General features: G+C 37.6%; 1 protein-coding gene across 4 annotated transcripts in view; it reads right to left on the bottom strand.

Moving 5' to 3' along the window:
* The window catches only part of LACC1 (laccase domain containing 1), a 181695-nt gene that overhangs the window by 40379 nt on the left and 121913 nt on the right, over nucleotides 1-19403 (bottom strand). For all 4 annotated transcript variants that reach the window (XR_012010115.1, XR_012010116.1, XR_012010112.1 and 1 more), the window contains one exon: nucleotides 2132-2254. The gene's annotated coding sequence lies outside the window, so the exon portion shown is untranslated. The remainder of the gene's footprint in view (nucleotides 1-2131; nucleotides 2255-19403) is intronic.

Genomic DNA, 19403 nt, shown 5'->3' with positions numbered 1-19403 from the left:
AGAAAGTCCTTGATTTGCCCTATTACTTTTCCCTTCATCTGTATCTTCAATCCCATCCCCCCTTCCTACTCTCCTAGAAAAATATATAAAAATATGTGCTGTCTTAAGAATACCTAATGGGAAAAGAGATAGTCTCTTTCACAAATGGTATTGGGAAAATTGGACAGCTACACGCAAAAGAATGAAACTGGGCCACTTTCTTATATCATACTGAAAAATAAATTTAAAATGGATTAATGACCTAAATGTGAGCCTGAAACTATAAAAATACTAAAAGAGAGCACAGGCACTAATATCTCTGACACTGGCCATAGCAACATTTTTCTAGATATGTCTTCTGAGGCAAGGGAAATAAAAACAAAAACAAACTATTGGGACTACAGCAAAATAAAAAGCTCCTTCACAGCAAAGGAAACAATCAAGAAAACTAAAAGACAACCTACTAAATGGGAGAAGATATTTGCAAATGACATCTCTGATAATGGGTTAGTATCCAAAATATATAAAGAACTTATACAACTCAACACTCAAAAAACATATAATCCAATTAGAAAATGGGCAGAAGATATTAATAGACATTTCTCCAAAGAAGACATATGGATGTCTGACATTTTTAAAAATGCTCAACAACACTGATCATCAGGGAAATGTAAATCAAAACGACAATGAGATAGCACTTCACACCTGTCAGAATGGCTAAAATAAAATTAAAAAAAAACAAGAAACAAGCATTGGCAAGGATGTGGAGGAAAAGAAACTCTTGTACACTGTTGGTAGAAAGGCAAATGGGTATAGCCACTGTGGAAAACATTATGGAGGTTCCCAAAAAAATTAAAAGTAGAACTACCCTACCCTATGATCCAGTAATCATACTACAGGATATTTACCCAAAGAATACAAAACATTAATTCAAAAGGATACATGTACCCCTATGTTTATAGCAGCATTATTCACAATAGCCAAATTATGGAAGTAGCCCAAGTGTCCATTGATAAATGAATGGATAAAGAAGATGTAATGTGAAATATATGTATTTTACTCAGCCATAAAAAAAGATGAAATGTTGCTATTTGTAACAACATGGATAGAGTTAGAGAGTAGAATGCTAAATGAAATAAGTCAGGCAAAGAAAGACAAATATCATATGATTTCACTCATGTGTGGAATTTAAGAAACAAAACAAATGAGCAAAGGGAGAAAAAAAAGAGGGGCAAACCAAGAAACAGACTCTTAACTATAGAAAACAAACTGGTGATTATTAGGGGGTATGTGGGTGGGGGATGAGTGAAATAGGTGGAATAAACAGTACACTTGACATGACAAGCATTTAGTAATGTACAGAATTGAATCACTATATCGTACACCTGAAACTAATATAACACTGTATGGTAACTATACCGGAATTAAAATTAAAAACTTAAAAAAAAAATGTGTCCTTTCTGGTCGACCATCTATAAGCATATGCATTTATGGCCGAGCAATTTTGCCCTGGAAATGTACCTCAGAAAAAAAGTTTGTGCACATTCATAAAGAATTACATAGTTATTTGTTTATCACAGAGTTGTTTGGGAGTAGCAAGGGAATGGAAGCCAGCAGTATGTATCACTAAGTGAATACATACATAAAATATGGTTTATAGATATGACTGCATACTATGTAACAGAGGTAATGAATTAAATTCTAATACAGTAGCATGAGACATGTATTAAACAGAATGATATCTAGGCACAATGTCATCTAGGTAAAATTTTCAGACCACGTGTATAAAACAATGCTAAATATTTCTCAGATACATGTTTATCTCTCATTTTAAGAGAAAACTTATAGTTTATCAAGAATGAAGGGAAGAAAGGAAAGAAAAATGTAAGGGAAAGTGGGGAAAAAAATCAGTCAAAGGGTCTATGGATGTAATTTACTAACTTTGTACCAACACAATGCTAAGTTATTATAATCATTATCTTATTTCAAACTTATGAAGTAGATACTGTTGTTCCCCTACTAAAAGTTGAGCCAAATGAAGCTCAAAAAGGCTAAAAATATCACCTAAGAGTTCACTGCAAGAAAGTGGCAGATCCAGTTTACAAAAGCAGATCTGGCCCACTAGTCACCAAGTCAATTTTAAACCACTCACCTCTGAGAGCTGTTTTTGGTAGAGGCAAGATTGTCCATTTTCCTATAGCCAGTTTCCTCTGTTCTATACTCTACAATTTTACACTCTGCTTTCAACTGTTAGTTGTTTTTGTTTCCCAAATTCCTGGAAGTGAATATAAAAAGTAGTAGACAGAAGTTTAATAGACCTTGTTATGCTTCTGACCAAAAAAATAAATACACTTGCATCTGATTTATACTTTAATGTCTCAATAATTAGGTTAGCATGAGTTGATATGGAAGAAACCAATATGCCTAGATACACTGTTAAAATTTAGTTTCTGGACAAGACAATAGAGTGATTCCAGAGTGGTGGCTCATCTGCTATCCTAACATACCTAAAAATCCTACTTGACCATATATATCATCTCTCTTTAAACTTTATAGATTGTTCTTAGGAGATTACTAAGGTTCTGAGAGTGGATGCTGTGTTTCTTAGTAATATAAGCTATTGCATATTTTGTCTTTAAAATATTAAGGAAAATATTAATTAAGCTGAATAATCAATTAAGTTATTTTCTTTGAAGTTTTATGTGATGCTTCCAGGTTGTTAGAAATTAAATTTAACAATGACAAAATCTCTTAGATATTAAAAAGAGGGTGCAAAATGTCAGGTCATACACTCATAGTTGAGTTGATTCTTTCTATTCTCTATAATTGCCAAATGGAAAAAGCTTTTGGAGAGCTCTAGCAGAGATAACATAAAACCTGCTTCTGATCACTGAAACAACAAGAAAGATGAGAATGGTGACATTGATGACATCACCAAATAATATAATGCTTGAGATTTTTACTTTTCAATTAATTATGTTCAGTATGCAACCAGAGAAAGAAATAGAAAACTTAATTAGGAAGCCACAATAAAAAGTACTACTTATTGATAATCTCATATGAATGCTCAAAAGCTAGGAGGAAAAAAAAAAGAGACGTGGATGGAACTAGAGGGTTTTTTTTTTTTTTTTTTTTTTGGAACTAGAGGGTTTAATGCCAAGTGAAATAAGTCAGTTCGAGAAAGACATACTATATGATTTCACTCATATGTGGAATTTAAGAAACAAAACATGTACATACATAGGGGAAGGTAAGTAAAAATAAAATAAGATGAAAATAGAGAGGGAGGCAAACCATAAGAGACTCTGAACTCTAGGAAACAATGTGAGGGTTGCTAGAGGGAGGTGGTATAGGGTAACTGGGTGATGGGCATTAAAGAGAACACTTGATGTAATGAGCACTGGGTGTTATACGCAACTGATGAATCATTAGATTCTACCCTGAAACTAATAATACGGTGTATGTTAACTGAATTGAATTTAAATAAAGAATTTAAAAATTAAATACATATATACATACATAAATAGAATGCCTACTTACCATTAAAAAAAAAACCTAGAAAAAAAAGAAATTTGGGGGCTGAGGTGAGAGAGGACATGAAATGATGTGAAAAATGTTATAAATGAATTTTGAGATTCATAGTTCCAGAAATATGAAAGAACTGAATAATAATGAGAGGACATAATTAATATTATCTCTTGAAAATTTACTGATACCTATTTTAAAAATTCTATATTTCCACCAAGAAGAGTCTAATTAAAGAATTCCACATGGACTTCATTTCTTTAGGTAAAAGAATGATTATGTTTTGAGGGTTATGAACCTCTTTTACAATTTTGGCAAAAGTTCTGTAACATCTTTTTCCAAAACACACATTCATGCCCATTTTGCATAAAATTCCAAAGGCTAATAAACCTAATACCCAAGGACTTAGACTACAGAGGTCAAATTGATAGGATACATAGCAACTCAGTCTAAATTTTTCCTACAAATTCTTTTTATAAAGTTTTCTAAGAAACAACTTGACATTTACCATCTTTCTGGGTGCACATATAGAATGAAAACCAATCATCTTACTTCAGGCAAGGTCCAATTTTGACATAATTAGATTTTGTTTATTTTACCGGAGCTGCCACTGAGTTTTGCAAATTGCAGACATCATAATGACACTTCCAGGAACTAGTGCTGAAGGAAACGAGGTATCTGGTTACCAAGAAGGCTAGTGAAGCCTTGCACTGTGGAAGGAGGCAGTATTATCAGGGGTTCTATCAAACTAATAGAAAGAACTGAGAGTTCATCAAACCTTAGTTCAAGCTTTTTGAAAAAGGAAGTCTAGATGAGTGCTCCAATAGCATAGTTGACACTCAATTAAAATATTCTTGTCCAACCCCACGTCTGGTACATCATTAGGATTTAATGCAATCATGTCTTGAGAGCAAATAGAAATGTTATTTCCCACGAGCACTGAATCAAATTAAGAACATTCGTAAAGCTATGAAATCCATTCCTTGTGTCTTGGGATGCTCTAATGAGAAGCATTTATCTGTTAGGAAAAGCTTTAGACCCACCTGAATTTTCATCTCTGTTCCTTGGGATGTCACCAAACCAAAGATGCAAATGAGACCTAAGATAACATTAGATTCTGTTCAGTAGGCTCAGACACGACTAATGAAGGATGTAATTTTGTATATTCAGGGTTTTTTTTAGTTGCTACTGTGTGGGTGATACTTAAAGCAGTGTGGCAAATGTAAGGTAAAAGATAATGAGAAGCAGGAAGATATTGTGAAGCTTGAATATGAAATCAGAATGACTGGGTTTAGTCCCTGGCTCTGTCATTTGGTAACTATGTCAGCTTGCACAATTTCTCTGGGCCTCAATTTCTTCATAGGTAAAGTGAAGATATATTGTTTATCTGTTAGGGATTTTCTGGGTTTTTGCAGCTGTCGTCACAGCAAGGTATGGTTTTCTCTACATTGCAAATATACTTTAAATTTATTTTTTAAAATTGAACACCAATAAAAATTAATTTATTAAATAAAAAAAATAAAAAAATTTATTTTTTATATTCATTATAGTGATCGATACATACAGTTTTAAAACTCAAATATTACTATGAGGTTTAAAACAATAACTATGAAAAAAGTGGCATTTTTTTCCCAGATTCCTGATCCTCAGGGGTAGCCATATTAACCTTATTAAGCCTTATTAATAAGAGTTATTAACTCTTTTAACTCTGTTTATTTGGTCCTTCAAGTTCACTTTTATAATATGCTTCTATCTATTTTTTGGTTGTTTTCCAACATTTTGTTACTACATATTGAATTTCCAAATTGGTATATGAGAATTTACTCTCCTAAGCTACTCTCAACACATACCTTCCTATTCATTCCCCCCCAGTCATATCACAATTTGTGATTAAATAAGTATTTAATGCTTATATTGTTATGACAATAAAAATGTTCAGAGCTGAGCTATGTAATTTAGTATGATTCTATTTTCTTAGGCAACTTTCCCTCTCTCATTTGTTATTTTTATGTTTTACATATATATTCCATCTTCTATTTACTTTTTATTAATTCCTTTTCCAAATCTCCACCTGAAATAGCCACTCAACATCATCAGATGCATCAAGTGATACCAGTTTCAGTTTCTCCCTTCCCACAACCTTCCTATAGTCCTTTGTCTTCTGGTTCCAATCTTCACTTTTTCTAGGATCCTTGAGGACTTACCCTCACCGGCAGGCTGGTAATTCCCTTTGCTTCTCTCAAGCCATGTTTCCAAAATCAATTTCTTTCTTTCTTTCTTTCCTTCCTTCCTTCTTTCCTTCCTCCCTCCCATCCTCCTTCCTTCCTTTTTTCTTAATAAAGTAGAACACATCAACTTGTTGCTTCCCAAGAAATTGTGTGTAAAAAGTGAATGTTTGAGACAGACTACATCTAAAAATGCTCAATTGAATGTTTGTTTGGGTATACAATCTAGGTCAGAAAATAGTCTCTTGCAGATGAAAAGGCATTGTTGTAATATCTTCCAGCTTTCAATGTCATCCTTGAAAGATTGATGCCATTCTAATTCCCAGTCTATCATGTGACCTGATTTTTCCTCTTGGAAACTTAAATATGTTTTATTGTTCATGAATGTAATGACATTTCAGGATGTTGTGAGTTGTGCTGTCTCTTTCATTTTATCATGTTGCTGTGCATTTGAAGAACTCTTTTGTCCAAATACTCATGTTCCTCACTTCAGGGAAGTTTCTTTCAATTATTTCTGCAATAACTTCCTCCCCTCTGTTTTCCATTTCCTTTTCTAAGATGGTTGGTTTCAGTTTTCCTTTTACCCATCTGATCCCACGTTAAATAAACTTGGTATCTCCACATCCAAATTCTTGGAAAGGAAAGGCACAACCATGCTGACTTCACAAGGACTCTTCAGACTGGCTGGTTGGCCACTGTTAGTCCCAACACTGAGCTCTCAGTAAGGTTATAAGGATCCAGCTATTCCTAATCATTTACATAACCAAGCAGAACAGATATTCTTACTCCACCCTCTTTTTTATTTTTTTCCTTCCACTTTCCTTCCTCTTCTCCCTCTTTTTTTCCCCCTTTGTCTTCTTCATCCCTCATAGGGATGACCATTTGATTCTCCTCTTCTTTTACCCTTTTTTTTTATCTTTCTTAAACTTTACTATCTACCTGTATCCTAACCCTGCTGGCCATCTGTCCTCATTTCAGTTCTATGGCCTCCCACCTGTCCTCTCTATAGGCTCACCTGTCATATTAGTTATAGCTACAAACCTAGCATTCTGGAACTAGAATTTACTGATGAGGAATTGGGCCCAAAGAAGTTGGGCTGATTTGTTAGTGGCAGTAGGACTCCAATGCAGATTTGCTAACTTTGGAGTTTTTGAACTTCCCATTACATAACAGTTCAGGGAACCTCAACACAAACCTTTAGGCAATGCTCCTATGCATTTTGTAGTACAAATCCCACTGAAAAGATGGATTTTTACATTGTGCTTGAGTTAATAACTAAGTCTTTAAAGAGTAGCCCCTATATATTCCAGAAGTAAAATAAAACAAATAAGAGTTTCTAGTAAATGCTAACATTTATTGAACACTTACTATGTGCCATTCATTTTTCATATGTTATCTTATTTAAGCCATATATTAACTTTATGTAATAGTCTCATAAGCTCTGATTTCAATATGATAAAAGGCAGAGAAATTAATTTCTTGTCATAGAGACATAGGAGGAACTTATTCATAAGTCTGTCTGTTTCTCAAGTCCATGCTGTTAACTAATCTATGGTGCTTCCTGACAAACATTGTTTATGGCATTATTGTAGCCTGCTAGACAAGCTCAATAATCCAAGAGCATGCACAATTATAAAATAGGCTTCAAAGTATTCATATCCCCTGAGGCCTATTTAGCAATACCTGCTTCTCCCATTTCTTTGTAAATCTTTAGATTCAGGGAGGGACAGATCTCCCCAGGCCCATGTATATCCTTATTCTGAGCCTTCCCATTCTTATGGAAAAAGGTAAATATAGCAAAAGTAGAGTGTTCCAGATTGTTTCCAGTCTGGCTTACTTCTTTTCAGATTAAAAAAAAACATTTGGTGAAGTGATATTTTTAAGGTTATTATAATAATTATATCCAGCAAGCTTCTTAAGGTTTATTTGAAGTGATTTGCATCAGTCCAAGCTCCTGGTCTGCTCTCCAGGTTTTTGTGATTGCTGTTTTGAGCTATAAATCTAGCTTGGCTAATGGAGGATAATAAGCAAAGTGTCCTTGCTTTCTCTCCAATATAACTCAGCTGTATATTACAAAACCTTGATTCTGCCTTTAGACATGTGTTGACCAGCTTGTCAGAATTTCCATTGGCATTGTATATGAGGGTGGGCGGAACTGCTACAATTTAGATGTAAGTGAATTAAAAAAAAAATCTTTCAAGTGACTTCAACCCCCTGATTCATTTTCAACTTGGAAAAAATACCATATACATGGTGGTCTATGAGAGCTATACTTTGGCAAGCACAATTTATAATTCATTATCCTTTTTTTTTTTGTCAAGGCAATTTTTAAAAAGCTATTTCTGTCCTCTTTCAAATTGACATCTTTCTTCTTTGACTGCCATATGAGCTTTATGCCTTATTTTCAACATCTTTAGGGTATTTTTTTCTATTGCTTTAAAGTGTAATGAACTATGTATCAGATATTGTAAAATATGTTCTAGACTTCCAAGCAAGTTAAATCTATCACCTGTTTCATAACAACTAAGGAACCCAGTGAATGTTCTGTTGTAATCTCCACAATAAGAAATAGTACTTTATGTTAATAGGCTCCCAGGGTATTTCAGAGCCAGTTTGGAATCCAGGACAAACAATAGCTTTACTGTCAGCCTTGACACCCCCCACCTTGACACCACCAGGCAAACCACAGGATCTGTGCAGAGTGAGGGTTAGTAAGGTCCCTGAGTATAGTAGGTTGTAAAGTGCCTCCCAATTATATTTGTCTAGAACCTCAGAATGTGACTTTATGTGAAAATAAGGTCTTTGTAGAAGTACTTATTTGAGATCAAGTCATACTGGATTAGACTGGGCACTAAATCCAATGACTGATGTCCTTATAAGAGGAAAGACAGGGACACAGAAACACAGGGAAGAATCAGGGATTAGAGTGATGCAGCTGCAAACCAAGGATTGCCAGAAACTAGGAAGAGGTAAGGAAGGCCCTTCTCTAGTGCCTTCAGAGAGAACATGACTCCATTAATACCTTGATTTTTAACTTCTTGCCTACAGAACTTTGAAAGAATAAATTTCTATTATTTTAAGTCATCCAGGTTAGGGTAATCTGTTACAACAAATCTAGAAATGAATACAATAAGGAACTCCTGAATGATGATATTGAAAAGGCTTGATCACAAATAAGAGTGTCCAAACACTGGGCAGCCTGGGTGGCTCAGTGGTTTAGTGCCACCTTCAGCCCAGGGCGTGATCCTGGAGACCCAGGATCGAGTCCCATGTCAGGTTTCCTGCATGAAGCCTGCTTCTCCCTCTGCCTGTGTCTCTCCCTCTCTCTCTCTGTTTCTCTCATGAATAAATAAACAAAATCTTTAAAAAAAGACTGTCCAAACACTTAGGATTCCTGGGTATATGCCTTTAAACAACTATGCATTGCTGTGGGTAATAAGAATGACTAGAGATGTCGCATACAGTGACCAGAACTGGGATCATCTCACTTCAAGCAAAGGGTGGCTGCTAAGGCAGTGACGAAAACCTAAGGTTGGTCTGAACCTTGGAATGTAGGATTTGAGCTGCAAAGGAAGGAACAGACTTCACAAATATTCCAGGATGGAAGAACCTCAGCAACCTGTTTATCTTCTCAGCTGCATCAGCACATGTATACATAGGACAGTTGAATCCAGTCTGATAATTTTGTAAATAGTTCAACTACAGTAAGTGGAAAGACTTTTACTATGAATTACAGGAAGGTGTTCATTGCTGTGGGAAATCCAAGCTCAGGAATGCAGCCAGATTCCACTCCGTTTGAGGAGTACCATTTCACACTGGAAAGCACATGGACTTTGGTATTGATGAGACATGTGTCAACATCCTGGCCCCTTCACTTTCTGATTGTAGTATTTTAACAAAATGCTGTGAGCCATGATATCCTCACTTAAAATGGAAATAAAATGTATCTACCTTATAAAGTAGTTGTAAGGATAAATTGAGATAACATATGCGAAACAGGTGGCATACAGCAGGTGCTCATTAAATGTTACTTCAGTCCCTTCTGTTCCTGGAATCCAGGGAACTAAACAATAATTGCTCTCTTCCTTTCTTGCACACTTGGATCCTTAAGAAACTAGACGGGATGTGATTTCTAAAGAAATAATGAGGCTATGTTTGGTTACTTATGCTTGTATGATAATGAAATTCATATATTGTTTCCCTATTTTATGGTCAAGGATAAATTATTTTTAATAGTCATGCTTCACAGTTATTTATAAGGGGTGTTCCAGAAGGCAGTGATTTAACTCAGAAGCAGACCTCAATGCCTCTATGGTGAGGAGTTAAATTTCCTTGGCAGCTTTGAGCTCCTCTTCTAGAATTGAAGTGCTGGTAAGGCAAGAAATTACAAACGCTATTCTTGTAAGCAGCTTATTGGTCTTAAGACTATGATAGAACAAAGATATCCTAAGGTAAGAGAGAAAAGGTAGTAGTTGAAACTTTACTCTTTACTTCTGGAAAATCATAAATTCTTCCCAAATTAGTAACTCCTTGCATAGACTTTTGCAGCCCAAACACTCAAGGCTTTTAGAAAAGAATGGTTTTCAAGTCTGGATTCAACCTATGACCCAACACCAGAGCGTCTGTCAGGCTCAACCACATAGTGCCTCCCAGTGTCTCTTCTGCATGAGTCTCCTCCTGTCCCTCTCTTGATAACAATGAAATTAGACCAAACCTTTGCCTCTGAATTCTCATGTGTGTGTGGTGGTGGTGTTGTGTGTGTGTGTTTTTTTTTCCAGAGGAGGAGGTTACATTCTGATCCTACAATAATTAAATCAGAAAGGAACGATGGAGGACGTTTGCTTTACTGAATCAGGTGAGATAATGGTTATCAAGTCTGGAATTCAGCTTGCTGGAAAGGGAAAGGGGGGCAGAAGAGTGGGGAAGGATGAGGGAGAGGGGAAAGGAGAGAAGGGACAGACAGAGGTGAGGAGCGCAGGCAAAGAAGAAAAAACTATAATACTGAAGAAAGAGAATGTGGAAGGAGCACTTTAGGGGGTTGTTTGGCAAACACAGCTCACCTTTCCTATGCCCTCCCTGGTCTAAACTTGTTACCTCATTTCTTCCTATCTACCACAGAGTGAAATACTGCAAGCAATGACCTCTCAGAGCTTAAATCAGGTCCTGTAATTAGTTCATTATGTGCTTGCTAGAGGCTTTGCTTAGAAGAAATTATGTCCAGGACAATAGCTGACTAACATACAAAATACATACTAAGTATTAGTCACTGTCCTCACAACCACCCCTGAGGAGATAACTATTTTTGTTTTTGACTTAGAAAAATGAGGTTTAGAGAGATTAAGAAACTTGCTTAAGGCCTTATAACTAGTAGAACCAGCATTCAAACCCAGCTCAGTGATTCAATACCCCATGCCTTTAACCATCAAGCCACACTGCCAGCCCTAGAATAGAGAAGAGACTGGAATGTTCTCCCTGGGCACAATTCAGTAGCAGTGCATGGGCCTCAGTCCCTGGAAAGAGTGTGGTGAGGGGTTTGCTTGAAGAAGCAACAATGTTTTCTCATTCCTCACGTTTCCTTGGACAAGAGATTTTTACTCACTTTCTTTTATTTATTTGACAGAGAGAGAGAACAAGCAGGTGGAACTGCAGGCAGAGAGTGAGGGAGAAGCAGACTCCCTGCTGAGCAGGGAGCCCAACTCAGGGCTTGATCCCAGGACCCTGGGATCATGACCTGAGCCGAAGACAGATCCTTCACTGACTGACCCACCCGGGCACCCCTTCCACCCACTTTCTAGGAGGGAAAGGGTGGGAGGAGCATCCTTGCTTCTTTCTACCTCCTTCACTGGCCTCCTCAGAGGAAGAGGAACAAATTCTCTGACGTGGAAACGGAGCAAGAAAGAACCCAGTGCATTTGGCCCCACAATTTGATTTCTCCTTCCCTCAGCCTGTTTCCAGTTTACTCACTGGCTCCTCACTTTTGTGGTAAGCTTTCCAGAGCAGTCTCTGTCCCTGGAGGGGAAGTTCTCCAGGATGGTCCTGCTGAGTCAGGAAACAGGAAGGCAAGAATTCCTAATTGTGGACTGAAGCAAGCCCATTTGGCCGCACATGTGGAGCTGTGCTTTGCAGCCATTTTTATCAGTAAGAAAACTGATGGTTTTATCTCCATCTCTCTGGCTCTTCGGTCTCAGTTCCCAACTTCCTTAATTCACAATTACCTCAATTCAAAGTGGGAACATTAATACCACTACGGGATTGGCCTAACAGTTAAATGAGGTAAAGTATTTAAATCTCTTTCCTCCTAGCAAGCATTTAACAATTGCTTCCCCCCCCCTTTTCTCCTTCTCTTAGTCACAATCTAACTTTATGACTTGTTTTCACTATAAATATATTTCTTCCATCTTGTAATCTCTCATTGGAAAGATTTAATTCTATTCTTATTATATCTCATAGGTTTTGGCAATAAAACTATATTTGACCAAATAAGAAGTCTTACAGAGTTGGTATCTTCTGTAAATTTGGTCTTCACATCTTAAATCTTTGAGCATATTTATCCCATTGGAAGCATCTAATGTAATTGTTTTTAGCAGCATGTAATTTTTTAATCACGCAATTGGATTATAATAATTAGGCTCTTGAAAGGAGCTGCAAAGTAAAAATTTGAACACATAAAATAATTTAAACCTTTTAGACTTCAAAGTTATTATTTTGGGCTTCATTCTGTGTACCATATTACTTAAAGACAGTGAGAAAGGGCTAAAGTATCTTTAGATTTGAAGCAACTCAGTATCATTTGAATTTTATTATTCAATTCTTTCACATTTGCTCTGATAAGAGAGCTAAAAATCTCAGCCTTCAGAGGCCAGACAATGCTGTTTTCCCAGTGGGTCCATGATTAAATGTCTTCTCATGTAGAAAGAGAGCAAAAACAAACAAGCAAACAACAGATGACAGATGAGAGCTGAACATTTGTCACTGATATGCAGCATGATTCTCTTTTGCTCTATAACTAAAAGTAATAAACTGGTGTGTGACATTGGAGTCAATAAGTAGTTAGCCCCAGCAAGTAGATCTTGGCAGTTTTGCTTTTAGGTCCTGTGCTTAGACCAAGTCAGAAGATACACCTTACAGGGCCCCTTGATCACAGAGCTTACAAAGACTGTACCTCAGGATGGGACCAAGCCTTGAATGGAGCTTTATGGAGGAAAATGCTCCATAAGTATTAAGGAGATTTATTAAGACAGATACAGGGAGGGTTCTTTTTGATTCCTGGCTCAGAGCTGGAGCTTAGCTATGCTAACAATGATAGGAAATGATGATGGTTCTAGCTGAGCATCACGTAAGGCATTTTTGGGCCCTTTTCTTGGAAATAGATGATGGTGAGGCCACACCTCCCAGCATGAACTTGCTTGAATTCTCTGGTTTTTCTTCACCTTTCACCTTTTGATTTCTTCTTGCATTGATCCCAGATCAAAGAAAAGAGAAATAACAGAAAAACAACTTTATTTCCTTGAATTCTGGAGTGTTGTGCACCCTGAGCCAATGATGGAGAAGAGTCTTGTAGTTAGGAGAGGGAGTCTATCTTTCTGTCCAAAAATCAACCCTATTCTTTAGGAAGAGTCACAAAGGTATGGCCCTTCCCTCTCTCCCACTGATTTGAAAGTTGAGAAAAGCAGAATTAAACAGAAACCGGGAATGGTGATAAAGACCCAAATTCCACCCTCTATATTCATACCTCCTAGTTTTAAAGGTGAATAATTCCATGTTTACCTATCCTTCCTAAAACGACATAGGGATTATGTCTGCCATAACTTTCAAACCACCACCAGGGTTGAGGATTTGAAACAAAGTAAAGATGCTATTTTCCAATTTTTGGAATAACAAGTTGTGGGTATCTCTAATCTGTAGTGTTTGTAGTATGGTTTACTTATTATATTGTGAAGAAACTCCAATATCTCTTTTTCTTTACTAACTAATGGAAAATACCATGGAGACTGTAGGAAGGTTACCCACTATGTATTTAATGATTGCCTCTGAGATTACTAATGTAACTGACTTGCTGGAACAGTAATGACATTAACAAAGTGCCTACTTGGAACACAGCTTAGCTCACCAGAATCAAACAGGAAGACCTACAAATCCTAGGTAGGTATAGAACTGATGATACCGTATTTATGAGTCAAATATTTCCAACATTTCAATGGAGCATAATAGAAAAGACATATGTTTTCAACTGAGACAAAGGCTAGCAGGACTTCCGCAGCAACTTTGGCATTTCCCTTCCTTGGGTTTAGCAAGAAAAAGACTGATCTCTAGGACTTCACAGTAGGATGAGGGAAGAAGGTAGAGTTTGAGGGAGCCACGGTCAATTTCATCTCTGGTCAGAGAGATCAGCTTTCTTAGGAAAGAAGGACATGGTTAGACCTCAGATGGGAAGAAAAATTAGGATCTGTGGCAAATTTCATGATATGTACTTATGTCATATTTTTATGCAAAAAACAAGGCAATCAATGAAAAATAATCCAGTCATATCACCTGGGTCATTAGCTAACAGTCCCATTTGCTTCCTGTCCCATTGGAATAGTGGTGACAACTAAAGTTTAAAGACTTTCCACTAGTTCTGCTAATCATTTACAATCATCATAATGATATTAATCGGCTATTTGTTTTACCTTTCCCCATTCCCCACAGAAAGAGGTAGCCCTTCACTGAGAAAACTCTGTAAGCTACTAAGCAGCTTGTTATGAAGATTCCAGTATTATGGGCATAAAGGGAATTGTTGCACAATCTTGTTCTAGACATTCAAATACTTAAAGTCATACGATGGAGGATTATGCAAATACCCCTGATTGCTTTGCAAAAGTAACCTGAGCCTTCCTGAGGAACTGATTTGTGTGGTTGCTGGAGAGACTAAAATTAGTTTGAGAGGCTCTTGGGTGTTTGGAAGCCTCTTGGAAGGCTTCCAGAGATACTATTTAGTCCTACCCACACTCTTCCTGCCCTAACCCCACTCCTGGATACTGACTGAGTGATATCTTGCAAAAATAGGGGTTATAGGTGACTATAACCTGTATTTTAGTTTGCGTAGTTCCACCCTCCTTAGCAAACTTCCTTCAAAAGGTTGCAACCTTTAACAAGATACAACTTACTTCCTGAGCTGAACTGTTATGCTAGTTGTACCTTGTTTTCTTGCTCATTCCTTATTCCTCAGGGAACTCGGAAAATTTTAATAACAGGGACTACCAGCTATGAAAATTTTGACTCATATGTCTGAAACAAATGGAAATAGGCTTAATATATTGCTTCTTTCTAGTCTTCCCTATAAAATGTCTTAATCTGGGATAAGTGACATATTATAGAAAAATGTTTCTCAAACCTTAGCATACCACATGTATCAAAGTCACCTAGAGGACTTATATAAACACAGACTACTGGGCTCTATCCCAGGACTTTCTGATTCAGTACGTCTGAGTTGGTTCCCAAGGATTTGCATTTCTAATAAGTTTCTAGGTGAGGCTACTGGTGCAAGGACCCCACTTTGAGAACCGTTGTAGTATAAAAGCCAAATACCTGCAAGCTGGGGCTAGGGTGACTAATTCATGATGCTTCACCTGTAATTTTAGTACTAAAGGTTCCACATCCCAGTGACTCCTTCAATTCAGGACAAACCAGGACAATTGGTCAGCCTAGGTGAGGCCAAAAATATTTCTAGCTTAAATAGAAATTTTGTACCTTTTACTATTTCTAAAAACCATTTTTGAGAAAGCTGTGTTATGATTTTATGATTTAGGTGATCAAAGGGTTTTTAAAATCACTAGATTTAAAAAATACTCAACATATATAGCTAGTATCCATAGTTCTAAAATATGGTCTTAGAGTATCCTGTAATAACAGTAATGAGCTCCAAGTGAGGTCCTAAAGCTCTGTGTGTCACTATGTTAGTACTTTGAATATATTACACCTAATTCCTACAACAGTACAGCTTACTAGGAATTATAGTCAATACAGATGGTGAACTAAGCTTGCGGAGGTTACAGGGACACAGCTGGTTACTCTGTATCTGGGATTTGAGCCCAGATCTCTCTTGCTCCCAAATTTGTATTCTTTCCCTTATGATGATCCAAGTGGGTATTTGTTTTGCCTAAGTTTTAACATTTGCCATCACTTAATAGGTGTAGATGTGCAAGGCCAGTTTTATGAGGGCTTATTATTTGTATGTTCAATCTGAGATTATAGGACATGCCACCACATAAAAACTGATGCCTCCTCTGGAGAGAGAGGGTTTGCAGACAGGCTTTCCTTAATTAAGAAAAAGTGACAGAAGAAGAAAAATAGCTAGTTAATGCTTTTTAAAATAAAAAAAATACATTATAGAAAGCAATTTCATTTTTTATTAAATTATTTCCCAAATATAAAGCACAATATAATACAGAATGAAATTTAAAGGCATACCCTTAAATACAACATAATATCTTTATGAGATTTCTATGATAATTAGTCATCACTTATTCCTTCTCCCTTCTGGGGCACCTCTGTTACGTCACAAAGACTTGCTGATCATGTCTCAGATCCTGATCCTGTCTTGGGACCTCCAGTAGCTGGAAACGAAATTCTTTCTACTGTTTCCCTTTCTGTCCTCCTACTAGAAAGCTATTGCAGGTTTCATTTCTTCCCCTATTCACCATTTTTCACCTTTTCTGAAAGAGCTATTTACCCATCTCTCTCTCTCCCTCTCTCCCTCCCTCCCTCCCTCCCTCCCTCCTACTCTATGATCTGTCTTTTCAAGGCCAGATCATAGAAGAAGAACAAGAAACCTGGTCAAAATATATAACGTTCCCCCTAAGCCTCTCACCTTGATAATTTCCTCCCAGTCAGGAAAATTATCTTGTCAACTCCTTAAACTCAATGAATTCTCTGACCGTTCCCCCTACCCCACTGAACAACACCTTACAGGAAGTATAGAATCCATTTTTTTTATTAATCTGTCAATTTTGTGATTCCAAAGGGAATTCTTCTTATTTTTGTTACTTTAAATATATTTGGGTCTATCAGGAATGTTTTAGAGGACTCGTTTTTATTTTTTCCTCGTACAGGATGTTCTTATTTCCTAGCTCTCAAGTTTATGTGAATATTATGTTCCACACCTGGTATGAAACCCTTCATAGTCACCCTTTTTTCCTTCCTAATTTCCATTAAACAGAATTACTTGCATGTTTCTAACCATAAGAAAATAAAAGTTATGAGGGTAAAAACTCTCAAAGATTCCTAGCACCTGTTTGACTCCAGTCAGTGACAGAGAACACATGTGGCGCTTTACTCCCACTAGGATTGTTCATGTGGGGTGGGCCAACGACACCTGCTTATAGCAGAAAATCCAAGACAGGATGAAAAAACGTCCCGACCCTGGAGCGGGGTCTATGGGTGCTAACTCACAACTTACTTCACCACATCAAGCCTATGGGTTAGCCTTTTTGGCTCTGAGCCTGGATTTGCACCTACCTCAATTTTTTGTTTTGGTCTCAAACATGGTCTGTATCTCCAGGCTTAGACCAGTCAATCTTTGCCAATGGTTCATGGAAAAAAAAAAAAAAAACTTTTATTTTACCCAAAATTTTGGATAAAAGAGAAAGATGAAACTATGCATATCATCATGCCCATAATGAGGTACAGGTTGGTGAAGTTTTCAAAGAATGGGAAAGTGGCTGGGAAGAAGAATGGGTAATAAGTAGGCAGCAGTACCAATGAATTCAGCAAACATATAGCAAATTCCATAGTTCCAAGTTCAGCAAATAGCAACTTCATTCTCTTTTCTTCAGGCCAACATTTAAAAGTCAAATATCCTGAACCAGACACCAGGCAGGGGCAACATTTATTTTCTTTCATTTTTCATAATCAAATAAGATTATTAACAGAAAACAGATGAAGCATAAAGGCCCAACATCATAAAAGATTTTTACTTAATACATGCCTCAGAAACAAAGTAAAAATGTCCTGACATTTAGCATTTCAAATTAAGATAATTGTGAAATAGTAATACTGAAACCAACAACAAACAGGGTTTCTTGTGTGTGTATGTTTTTGAATATAAAATGCCTTTCGCTGTTTGCTCATAAGATCAGATTGCCCCTTTTGGGCAAAGATAGGGGAATGATATTTTAAACTCTGAACTGAACCTGATAAAAGCTGCTGATGGTTTCTTCCTTTTTAGGGTGTAGGCCAGGAGAGGCCCTGCCAGGCCTTGGTCTTCCTCAGGCCATTTCCTGACCATGGAGCAAGCACTGTGGTGGGACATGGGCCTACTTTTTTGTTTTGTTTTGTTTTGTTTTGTTTTTTTGTATATGTTTTCATTGGATTTCAATTTGCTAACATATAGCATAACACCCAGTGCTCATTCCCTCAAGTGCCCCCCTCAGTGCCTGTCACCCAGTCACCCCATCCCCAGCCCACCTCCCCTCTCACCCTCTCACTACCCCTTGTTCGTTTCCCAGAGTTAGGAGTCTCTCATGTTCTGTCTCCCTCACTGATATTTCCCACTCATTTTCTCTCCTTTTTCCTATAATCCCTTTCACTATTTCTTATATTCCCCGTATGAATGAGACCATATAATGTTTGTCCTTCTCCGATTGACTTACTTCACTCAGCATAATACCCTCCGGGTCCATCCACATCAAAGCAAATGGTAGGTATTTGTTGTTTCTAATGGCTGAGGAATATTCCATTGTATACATAGACCACATCTTCTTTATTTATTCATCTTTCGATGGACACCGAGGCTCCTTCCACAGTGTGGCTATTGTGGACATTGCTGCTATAAACATCAGGGTGCAGGTATCCTGCCATTTCACTGCATCTGTATCTTTGGGGTAAATCCCCAGCAGTGCAATTGCTGGGTCGTAGGGCAGATCTATTTTTAACACTTTGAGGCCCCTCCACACAGTTTTCCAGAGTGGCTACACCAGGTCATATTTCCACCAATAGGGCAAGAGGGTTCCCCTTTCTCCACATCCTCTCCAACATGTATTGTTTCCTGTCTTACTAATTTTCCCCATTCTCACTGGTGTGAGGTGGTACCTCATTGTGGTTTTGATTTATTTTTTAAAAATTTTTATTTATTTTTAACAGTCACACAGAGAGAGAGAGAAAGGCAGAGACACAGGCAGAGGGAGAAGCAGGCTCCATGCACCGGGAGCCCAACGTGGGACTAGATCTCGGGACTCCAGGATCGTGCCCTGGGCCAAAGGCAGGCGCTAAACCGCTGCGCCACCCAGGGATCCCCTGTGGTTTTGATTTATATTTCCCTGACGGCAAGTGATGCGGAGCATTTTCTCATGTGCTTGTTGGCCATGTCTATGTCTTCCTCTGTGAAATTTCTGTTCATGTCTTTTGCCCATTTCATGATTGGATTGTCTGTGGGACTCGATCCCGGGACTCCAGGATCACCCCCTGGGCCGAAGGCAGGCGCTAAACCGCTGAGCCAAAGAACAATCCTGGGTGGCTCAGCGGTTTAGCGCCTGCCTTCGGCCCAGGGGGTGATCCTGGAGTCCCGGGATCGAGTCCCACATCCGGCTCCCCGCATGGAGCCTGCTTCTCCTTTTGCCTGTGTCTCTGCCTCTCTCTCTGTGTCTCTCATGAATAAATAAATAAAATCTTAAAAAAAAAATAAGTTCTTTCTAGATC

Source organism: Canis lupus, chromosome 17, assembly GCF_048164855.1.
Source record: "Canis lupus baileyi chromosome 17, mCanLup2.hap1, whole genome shotgun sequence".
NCBI classification, from domain to species: Eukaryota; Metazoa; Chordata; class Mammalia; order Carnivora; family Canidae; genus Canis; species Canis lupus.
This window is presented reverse-complemented; position numbering and strand designations above follow the sequence as displayed.